The sequence below is a fragment of the Bombus affinis genome, chromosome 4, assembly GCF_024516045.1.
Source record: "Bombus affinis isolate iyBomAffi1 chromosome 4, iyBomAffi1.2, whole genome shotgun sequence".
Taxonomy (NCBI): Eukaryota; Metazoa; Arthropoda; class Insecta; order Hymenoptera; family Apidae; genus Bombus; species Bombus affinis.
The window spans coordinates 8511975-8524014 of NC_066347.1; the positions used below are offsets into that span (position 1 = coordinate 8511975).

The following is a 12040-nucleotide window of genomic DNA, read 5'->3' on the forward strand; positions in this document are numbered from 1 at the left end:
TGGACCACTGTATATTAACGATACAAAATACGTTATTCATCCAATAATGGATACTCCAAGCGTTCGACGCGGTTGTATCGAAAAATAAAAATAGTATACTATACGGTCGATGTACTATGGCGGAACAGAGTTCGCAAGATATTTTATAATTTGACTATTTTTGGAGGAGCTGCATGTCACGCGCGAACGTTCAACCTCGTTTCCAGGTTCGTGAGAGCACGTTGTTGTGCTCAGGAATAAGGAAGAATCAATGAAAATGTAGATAATTAATCCCTGTTGTAACCTGTGCTTAATTGTATCAGGCACGACTTTTCAAAGGTTGAAAAAGTACGATCTAATTCTCTTGTACGTTACTTAGCTTTCTTTTTTCTATGTTTTTACACATTATATTTTTATAATGACGTAATACACCAAAATTTAAGACCAATTTTCAAATCCTTTTCTTTCGTCGATGTGAAAACAAACTTAAGGAAGAATCGCAGCGGAGTTAATTGTATAAAAATATATCTTAATCGTTATTTCCCATAAAAATAATTCTATTTAAATAACAGAAGCGAACTATAAGCGTCTCCGAACAGACGTCTGCGTCTGTGAATAATCTAATCGTTCCCCCAGAAAGAAATCGGAGAATTGGAGCTCTTTTTCGAAGAGGGATCGTATCTGGTATGTATGCCGAATGTATGGCGCAGGCACCGCAAGTAATCAACTTTCTAATTATAAATGAGAGACGGCGCGAACAGTGCACGAAGGGAAGCTTGAACTCTCGACGTGAGGTCACTTTCCACCGATAAGCTGTTAATACTTAATTACCAATGAATGTCGATACTGTCGACGCCAGTTGTTCGCGTAATGACGTTCGCTGATAACGCGATTCCATCGACTCCTGCGCGAAACGCTTCCGTAATTATTTCCACATTTTCTGTTTGCCCGAGCTCGGTAAATTTTTATGATCAATCCCGCGATTATTTTTGAAAGGAGAAGCGCGGTCAATAACGAGGTTAAGCGAGTTATTATCTCGAAAATAATATCGATGATATCCATGGTACGATGAAGAAATTTGTATAAATTGTGATTCATATAACGAATGATCGATGCTATCGCGAATACGAATTTTCATTCTTTTTGAGAGAATGGATATAAAAAATATAATTTACGTAATATAATATAGAAGCGGTTAATTTCATGATTCCATAGTATTACGATATAAAAGAGACTTTTTGTACCATTGTTCTTGACGAATAATAATACTTTAATTACGCGTACGTTTGACAATGAAAAAAGGTATTAATATAATATTGCAGGGAACAATGGTATCAAATTCATTGTGTTAAAATAATACTTCAATCGGAAAAAAAATTACATGATCGTGTTACGGAAGAATATAATCTTTTTATCTGCTAATAAAGCCACTCCATATATCGAACGATATAGTCTCCTAAATAATTGTAACTTAGCAAATATTCACGACCACATGTACGAGTTCGACGTGACTAAGAAGCGTTCGCCGATAACACTTGCGGCGGAGCGTTTCGCCATTACGCTCGCTTCTAGGTTGCAGCTCGTATTCCCGTAATGTGACAGCGATACGGGGAAAACCAAGACGGAACCCCAGAAGGCTCGAAGCAAGATATTAATATGGGTGAGGAGTCGATATACACCTGCTGCCTCCCTCTTGGGATCGCACCCTTTATGTAACTAAATCTCTCCTCGTGTATTTGGTCACACGCACGAAACGCGTCCATGTGCGTCGTGTTACGTGTGCACGAGTACCGACGAACGCCGGAATACCGCTTGTGATTACGAGATACAACCGTCTCCGGGGAGATTTCTAAGGAAGAACGATGTCGACGCTGAGAGAACACGCACATGTACACTTACGTATTTACGTAAGTAGATGAAGGATCATATGGGTCACTACCGACGTCCTTCCGGCGTCCTATCTCCTCCGCGTGTTCCTTAAGCGGTTTAAATGGAAGGGGCTGACAGCTCGTTTCAAAAAAAAAAAAAAACAAGGGTAAAGCGAGGATTTTGGTAACGCCGAGCTTTCCGGTGTTAACTGGGACGAACAGGGTGTTACGAAGATTAGAAACGTCACACATGATTCTTTATATACATTAAGGAATCTGTATGTATATGCGTGTTTCGTGTTTCTCGAGGCTCTTTTTCTTGATACGTTGTTTGGAGTGTGGAAATGAAAATGGGGCGTTCCTACGTTAGTTTTTGAACAGTCTAATTTTAATTTACGAGTAGCTACTGGAGAGTTAGGTTGGTGGAGAATGCTTGGATCTGGCATCATGGTGATGGTTGAGTTTAGTTGTAGCTAATGTTTGGGCTTGGTTCTGATACATTAAACAGAGTAAGTTTCACAGAGGAAGGGATGAAATTATGTATCGTGAAAAATACTCTAGAGAGAAATACACGTGACATTAATAACGATGTCAAATTTAAAGGAAGGTTAAGAGAACAAAGATGTTCATAATTGACAGCATATGCTTACATGAGCAGACCTACTTGTTTCTCTCAACCGTTTTTAAAAACGTCCGCAGAAAAAATACTTGATCGACATAATGTTGCAGTTTTCGTCGATGTAATTATGCACCGAGGCAACGTCATAACGAAGCGTGAAACCGAGAAAAATATATCCACTGTCTCACGAAGATCGTAACACAAATTCGACAACCGTTCGTTTCATTATAGATATCGATCGCACAGAACATAAAATACACACGATCACTTTATTCTATTTTCTCAAAAAAATTGAGAAGATTATAATTTCATCGTATTCGAACAATATTATTTTAGAATTAAATTATTATTTTATCAATTATTCTTCTATAGACACTTTCATCCATAAACGCAATTCAGTTTATAACGGATATACTTTAATCATCGCTATTTAGTCTTGCGAATGGGATCTCCCGTTTCTGAAGATACTCGCGCGGCACGAAGTAACTTGTGAAACTAATTGGAAGAATTGTGGCGCGCCTTTGTTATTGACGCGGCGTGATTGAAGCGCTACACTATAATTTCCGCTCCTATCTCTGCTCGTATAAACACATAGACACGCGATACAATAAAGTGCACAGATGTCAAACAAGGCGCAGCTGTGCATTGTAGGAAACTTGTATTTTTCAGCGGATTGTTAAGATTACGCGGCTTGATCCATCTAATGGGATATCCCCGGGGATCAACTTCATCTGGACAATCGAAACGGATATATATCAGAGTATACGTCTAAGAAGATAATAAGAGGTAAGACATATTGCTTTTTACTGGGGCAGTCACAGAGTGTACAGTGTTTCAATTTCAGACGGCTGTTCTAAAAATAAATGAAAGAAAAGAGGAATATTGCAGTTAGTTATTCTAGAAATAAATTGGAGGAAGAGAATCGAACTTTTGTTCAAGGTAAATGTCATTTTTAAGGATTCGACAAAACGTGGAGATGATCGATTTAGCTTCTGAAAGATTCGTGTTATATCCTCGATAAATTTTCAAACTCGATTTTCTGAAGAATTAAGTCTCAAACGAAAGAATTTTCCAAAGGTCAAATTACCAACTACAATGATTTTGAAAAGAAATTTCAGTGAATCGTAAACGAGAGAGATCCTGAGATTTGATTAGATCATCGTCGTTCGCGTGTTCCTCTTAACAATTCTGTCAAGGATCAACAGAATAAAAATGAAAAACTCGGTGAACAATCTCGCGTTCGTTCGTCCTAATCGGTACGGAGATCTTTCGTAGAAAAAGCGTGGAGTGGCGACTAGAAAATTACGAACAAACGATAATGACCACGTTATGGTAACGGGCCAGATAATGAGAACTGCTCGCGTAAATCTTCAGTTGCGTGGTCATTTATCCGAGGGGAGTGTACGCGGGATTTAAAACCTACTCTACGAGGCCATGTCCTTGGTAATTTTCTTTCACTGGTACAAGAAAGTACGAGAAAGAGATTCGTTCCCGCATCAAAACTACGGGTCGACAGGAGAAAGCACGTAAAACGGAAAAAGCAAAAAAAGAAGGCCATTTTTCCAGTCGGTTTAATTATCAACGATATTCTTTTTTCTCCGCTCCTTCTTTCTTCGTTATTACACCTACTGTAGAGCGAACGATAATCGGGCGACAAAGAGACAAGGTGGAGGCAATGCAATAAACGAAATTCCTTTTAATTCCGTAGCTAAAACCTTTTCTCCTTAATGTCTAGTTTCCAGGATCGGGATGGTTTGCAAGGATGATTAGCAGTCTTTGTATATCTTATCTTCTTTTTTTCATTCTATCCTGTATTCGCTTTTCTAGCGATCGTGAATGCAAATGAATAAAAACGAGAAAAAGGGATGAAGAACGCCGGGGATAACAAGTAGGTATTTGCTGTCACGTTGTCTGCGCTACATAGTACGTAACAGTATATCCCTATTACTCTCGATCTCGTTAATATCGTATTGGAAATCGTTAATTCCTTCTGTTATGCGACGACAATGTCCTTTGTCGCGAAATGTAATTCCTTATTGGATTTGTGAATCCTTAATCTCAGCAAGAAACCATTTTTACTGCGTTTTACTATTCTTCAATTGTGACTTTTATCTTTGTTGCAATTGTTGACAAACACTCATTATTTTGTATAAGAAAATACTTGGTTTTTATATTGGAAGTATTATACGTGGAATGTTCGTTGATACGACGTTTATATTAAATTTCTATCAACAGAATATTCGTAAAAGCTATGATTGTAATTGATGAAAATGTACGTAATGTAGTAAATGCATGTAATGTATGTATATAATAAACGTAAATTATGAAAAATTTAATGTAAATCATGAAATTCAATCAACGGTAATTCGTGGAAATGTTTATAACATAAGCACCTAATGAAAATCCGATTAATAGCGCACGTGTTAAAATCTATGGTCAATTAAGATCTCTTATCTATTATTTATTACAATCTATTACAATCTATTTCATAAACAATTCGAATCTCTTATTCACGATCATGTAGTCACAGTAAACCAACGCAACGATCGTAGTACATCGACACTAGATAAAAGAATTCAAAGCAAAAGTTGATCCGGATAGCTGATCGAAAGCAACCGGTTTGGAGAGCATGCATTTCATGTTCCTACGGATATAGAAACGTATCCAGCAAACGCGAGTTTGCTTCTTTGTCGATGGAACCACCCTGTTCTCCGAGAAGTTTTCTGAATATTTCAGACCACGTGACGCGACAGGAAATTGCGTAAACTTTTCAAATAAGCCAGATGATTGTGTAAATACTGTAAACCATTCAAGGAATGCGTTACTTGCTACCGCTCACTTCGTCTCAACGTTAATCAGAAGCTCGTTAAAGACACTTCTGAGGTGTATCTGACGTGTTTGAGATTAATTTCAGAAACTCTAGTTGCTGATTAGAACCTCTGTGTTATTGAGTTTTCTTCTTCGAATCTTTCATTCCTGACAACAAAGTTGTTCCGCTGTTGTAATGAACTTGAAAGATAACTTTAGAAAGAAGAATATTCTTCTTTGGTATATGCGTTTTTGTACTTTAAATTCAAATTATATATACACACATATATAGAGAACATACGTATTCATACATATTTCATGTACAATTGTAATTTAATACTGGCCTTAATAAAGCTCATTTAAATTATTACAACACTATACTATTTTTAATTCTTTACAGTACTTCCCTCTGTAAATATTAGAAATAGTATTATGTACATTCATGAGCAATGTACGTATCGTAATTAAAGAAAAAATATTACCGAAGTTAATATTCATACGTTACTTCATACAGGAAAAAACATTTGTATTCTAATGTTAGTTATATCTTTCAAATATCGTTTTGCTGTATAAAAGCTTCATAAAAGCTTGTAACAACAGAAACTTTAACGACTTCTCATTTCCACATTCTTGCTATTGCAAAATCATACATAGTTTATTCTGTTAACAATCGCCGCTATGTATTTTCCTATAACCCGATTATTTTCCCGTTAACTACGATAGTTGACGTAAAAAAGATATCGCGTCTTAAAGGCAGGCGTTATTTTTCATGCTGAACAGTCAGAAGCAAAACTTAGTTTTTAAAGCTCCAAGATACTAGCAAAGGTAGAGGGACTGTGCGTTTTTTTTCGTTTGCACGATCCTTTGATCTTTCAACATCGCTGTAAGAGTTCCGGTGTATCAGCCGTAGACGCGCAAATGAGAAACTTCTGATTCCGTGAAATATTCAGAAACGTGTATCAGAATCCATCTCCTTCCTCTATCAAATATTATTTGTCGAAAAGAAATTATTTTTCAAATTACTTTGCGTCAGACTACTTCTGTGACGAAGGTAAATCGAACGGAGCTCCTTTATCGAGATATTTTTCAGGGAATTATATCACCGCGTAGAATTACGCATTCCTCACTAAACGTTTCCCCACTAAATTCATTAACGAAACGATTGGATATTTTATGTTATGTATGTAAAGGTAATAATTTTCAATTTTTTGGTTTGGATTGGAAATTAACAATTCGTCGATGTCTTAGATAATTTAACCCGGATTCATTTAAAAAGGCACACAAACGATTATATCTTTCTTTTAACCAACGAGATTTTGGATTAATTAACATTAACATTCGTGTTAGTACGTTTCACAAGCCGCGATGAATAAAAATTCGCTAAATTTTAAATGCTTCATTTCGTAAACGTAAAGCGTTGCAGCAGTAGGAATATGAGACAAGAGACCTGAAATTGAGCTGTCATTAAATGTCTGCATGCATACTCGAGATGCTCGACTTTTGTATTTCGAAAAATCCGAAAAGGAAGAAAAAAAGAATTCACAGCGGGAGAGCTTAAAAATATCGTTGTAGTGTCCTATCATCGCTAGTTCCACGAATTCTGCTGCAAGTTGTACAAACAATCGTTAACAAAGAGTTCTTTCTCTCTTTCTCTCTCTCGCTCGCTCGCTCCCTTCTCTTATTTTTATCGGGGAAAGAAAAAATGCACTATGTTTAGAAAATCAACTTCGTCGGTTGGCTCCGCAAAAGACGAGGCAGAAGTAGACGCTGCAAGTAAAATGCAAAATGGTATACTGAAATACAAATACTAGGACAGCCATCGAATAGGAAGGAAACTTTGGAATTTATCGACTTAATCGTTTCAGAGTAAGAAAACCGCCGGGGTGAAACGGCTTGGCCACGAACTTTCTCGAACAAATTGGAACCGGTTGTTTTCCAACCCTGTTTTCGTGGGCCAACACAGTGGTAGATATAAATGTAAATACGAGGCTAAGAAACGCTTACCCTTAATTTAGACAGAAGCGAGAAATCCGTGACCGCCTTGAGCGTCACTTTGCCGAGGGAATATTCTGAAATAGAAACCAAAGGAAAAACGTTAATGGTATCGATGATTGTTAATGAATAAATTATAATAATTTAAGATGCTTTATGTCAATTTGATGTTATATCTTTATATCACACGTTCTACAAAATGTTATTACTTAAAATAACTCATAAAATATTGTATTTACAAGATTGATAGCGAAGAAGTACATTTTCATTAATTTTATAAAAATAGGGAAGGTAATACATACAACTTTATTAAAACTTCTGAGAGAGTTATATATCTATTCTTTATAAATTTCCTCTTCCTAACAATCGTACAGTCACACAATGACAAGGTAGAACAGTAGTATACGTCACGATTTCCAATAAATAAAATGTCAAATATATTATCGTTTCCGTTTGTCATTCTAATATGAAAGAGAAAGGAATAATCCCTATATGTCACCTAATCCACAAACCTACTACTAATTTAGTATAATGCTAACTTACAAGTGAATCCGCAACAAGTATCGACTCCGCAAAGAAGATCAACAGACACAAGTCTACTTATCCCCAGAGACAAGAATTTTTAAACTAGAACCGCGTAAATAATTCATTGGGTTCGAAGAGGATTTCCGGGTGTTCGCGAATTCTATTTTACTGAGCAAACGTCCACGCGAAAGTACCGACCGGACAAAGGGGAGCTTTTTCCCCTGTCCGGTTATGAGAGACAGGAACGAAAAGGGACCGAGAAACGGCTGCGATACGTGGTATTCTATGTTGCACGGTTCGACAAACAGCGAAACAAAAAACTTTCTATTAATGGGAACAAAGGGACCTGGTCGAAATCTATTCGCGAGTTATACGTCGAGTAAGCCGCTTTTCGCGGCGGCTGCTTTCAATTTGGTGCCGAATATTCGCGGGAAAACTGCTACAATGCTCGATTTTCCCTTGGAAAACGTAACGAAACGTATATTGAAACCACGTACGTTCGCTATGTTGGGAGCAAGTCGAGTTTGAATCACGATTTGTGATCGAACGTCGATAAGATAACCCCTCTATTCTGTGCGATTCGTAACGCGAAATCGGTGACAACATCAAGCTATGCTCGCGAACAGAGGTGGGATCGGGGTAGAATCGTTTGTCTTGAGAACTGGAACGGAACTACGGCACCACGAAACTTCAGGTGAGCGGAACTCTGAGCTGCCTCGACGTGCCATGAAGAAGAAGATAAGAAAATCGAGTCCCGGTCGAGAGCTACCTTTTCTTCTCTCCAACTTCGTGACCAAGATTTATTTGCCTGGCTAGGTTGGCGAGTACTACTTTTTACCATAGATTAATTCTGTGGGATAAATCTTGCGCTATAGATTTGCACAGTGTTTGTGTTATGTACACTCGCGTGAAAAATGAGCGAGTACTTAGTGTACCTTGAACGAAGTAATTGTTGATTTTCTAAGTTTTTCTTGTGGAAGAATATCACGATTAGGGATGAACAAATTTTAGAAGAAATTACATAGCCTCAAAAATATAATTAACATTTTTAGTATAAAAGATTTTTTTAGCGTGACTTATTTTTATTATCAGCAGCAATGATGGAAGAGGAGTCTTAAGTTTTTGAAAAATTTTCTAAACTTGTACAATAGATTGCAAAAATATTAAAATTTAATTTAGCTTAAGTTTGGTTATAAGATTAGCAGTATTAATACGCTGTAAGTTTAAAAGTGCAAAAATTTAAAAACAAGTTAAAACAGCTACAAAAACTAAACAAACTACCGAGAGCACGATAAAACACAGAAGATTAGAGCTAAACAGTGTATGAAGATTATAACTAGAACAATTGAGACCTTCTACCTTTTACCTTAATACTAATAACTAAAGTGAACTTTCAGTAATGTAATTTATGGCAGAACACTCTCATTTATGTACTCTAGCAACTTGTTCGTTTTTGGACACGATAATCTCCGTTCTACATAAAATGCGCTCTCTTATTTGACATTTTATCACATAACAATATCGTACAAAATTTCATTAAATATTATTAATAAAGCCGGCAAATTTAAATACCGTATAAATTGCAGAATTTGTACAGGACGAAAAGCTAATAAAATATTGTCGCGTAAACTCTCTTTACGAGATCGTACTCCCATTAACTTTAAAAACAATACAACAGAAACTACCAAGTTTATTATCATAGCCATAATCATATCACGGTAACGCAAAAACATTGATAATACTACATTTCCAGAATATTCAATCACTATTTTGCGGACGTTTGCAATTTATTTATTAAATTCCTATATTTATTAATTTTTATTTTCAATAATATCGAACGCAATCTCGTACTGCAAAGGAATATAAAATATATACATATTTATTTGATAAAATCACTAGTAATCACTAAAAATTTGATCAACCCTGCTGTTTATTTACAGTAAATATCACTAAACATAAAATATGAAAAATATAGAATTGTAAATGTGACTTATACAAATTTGGATTAGTTAAAATCGAATTCAAATTTTAGAATTTATTAGTACGATGAGCTTACGGAAATTATCATTAAAATTCCGAACATTAAATACCAGCACTTTATCTTTGCCAGTGAAGATCTGCCAGAGTTTCTATAGCAGACGGGTATGCAATAAGAGACTCGAAGATATTGCCCAAAGTCATAACAAAGTGCTTTCCACTTTCATAGCCATATTAATTGAATACGCTATCACGAATAACATCTGAGAGTTATCGATCGAATCTGATTGGACGTGAGCTCGCAAGGACTCGAGGTCTTTCGAGGATATCTATTCTCATCCCTTCCTCCGTCTTGTAATGGACTGTCTTCAAGGAATAGCAAGCACTCATTTATAGGGCAAAATCGAAAAGCCTGAGGAAACAGGATTTTACGAAGGTAATCTAGCCTTCCAACATCCAGGAACATCTTTCCAATCGAGGTATTTAATTATTCTAAAGACGTACAGTGCCACATGGTTTATGTTTCCTTATCGGACATCTTGAATTATCTTCTCTCCGCAACACTTGCGCTCTCTTAAATTAGAGCAGAGTCTATTTTCTTTTTTTAATGTAACAAAAAGAAGCGCGGTTTTTACTTGTAAGTCGTTATCAAGACAAGGAAGTTCAGTTTTAGAGATATTTCACACGAGTGTAATTATAAAAAATATTTTATCTTTTTCAATATTTGTGATGTCGATTGATAAAGAAGCAACAAATGTGATATGTTATACCTAGTTGTTCAGCTAACTCGATTTAAATAGTTTAGTATGTTCGTGGTTTTGGAATAACTCTTTCAAAAAATTCATAGAGGACGAAGAGAAATTGAACAACGGTAGGGACCTTCCATAAGCCACAAAACTTCATAAACTTTGACGACCATTATTTTGCCGACGTGCAGGGGAAAGTACCCGTGAAAGTATAACGTCTGTCAAGCAGATGTCTCGAGTCATAAACATTCTGCACAGATGCGCCCGCCTTATTTCGCCTAAGCAATCACCGGTGACGGGATTTCCAGTAATCTCCTTTTTCCCACATGTTCTCACTCAATCGTTGACTTTGAACGATGTTTTTATCTTAGGCCTAACAACCCTTTGTCCAGACCAGCCTCTATTGAATAAATCTTTCCTTAATTTCCTTTACCTCGTTTCCTTCGTACTATCCCCGATTGTTCGTTTTAACCGCTAGAGAAGGTCTATCTCTATGAGTGTAACTAATTTTCTCAATTATTCGGGAGAATAAGATTTTAGAAAGAAAAGAAAATATTCTTTCATCTTCAATCTCTTTCCTTGGATTTTTCATGTTATTATTCTGTTCATTGTCTTCGTAATTTAATGCTAAATGATATGACGAATATTGACAAAGAGAACAAAACCGGTTATAGGATCCGATATCGAGTTGCGCTTACGTGGAATTCTTAATCAGCAGATTATGGTTTAAAATGGAAAGTAGGTTGTAATCTGTGCATTATCCACGTTAATGCAGACCTAATTTATTATAGATACGGCATGTGTAATGCAGCGCATAAGTTCTACCGGTCTTACGTCCTGCAAACAAACAACTTCCCCGAACCTATTAATTATTTAACTTTAATCAACATTTATGGAAGTTTGATTAATTATTTAACAAGCACCCTTAAGCCGGATATTACTTGATCACTGAATTTATGGTCATTTATTTCTATAAAGATGCGATCGTATTAATCTAATTTTTAGTTACTATTTAATGTATGAAGTATAACTTCTTTTCTATAATGAATACAATAATTTCGTCTAATAATAATATAAATTCTTCCTTTATCCACGCGTTAACGAAAAAGTTCAAAGAATTCCTTTGTCCATACATGCATCATCCTTTACTTCTTTGCAATACGTAATATATATTATTTCATAATAAAAAAATATTTTATATAATGTTATTACGATATGTCACAGTTGAGAAATGATAGAGCTATGAATTAGAACAGAGACTTCAATTCATGTTTTCGCGGTCAAATAAATAATTAACGCGGGCACTTCTCGCTTTGTTACCAAGCGGAGAAATCAGGCATGGATACGCTTTCTCTTTGTAGCGTTCGCCAGCTTCATAGGAGCATGATAATTAATTACCGTGGCTTACTAACGAAGAGCTCGTAATGGGTGTCATCGAAGAAGACACAGCATAGCCTGTACCGAGTTCTCTTACTAGTTTCGCTGGTGGACATTATGGAACCAATTATTGCTGAGGCGCGAAAATA

General features: G+C 36.1%; 1 protein-coding gene across 7 annotated transcripts in view; it reads right to left on the reverse strand.

Annotated features, from left to right (window-relative positions):
• The window catches only part of LOC126915831 (leucine-rich repeat-containing protein 24), a 292299-nt gene that overhangs the window by 26075 nt on the left and 254184 nt on the right, over positions 1 to 12040 (reverse strand). For 2 of the 7 annotated variants that reach the window (XM_050720923.1, XM_050720924.1), the window contains exon 2: positions 7279 to 7343. The exons of 4 other annotated variants lie outside the window; for them this stretch is intronic. The gene's annotated coding sequence lies outside the window, so the exon portion shown is untranslated. Of the gene's footprint in view, positions 1 to 2497; positions 4573 to 7278; positions 7344 to 12040 lie in introns of those variants that run through there. One more of the 7 variants, XM_050720925.1, reaches the window with a different exon arrangement.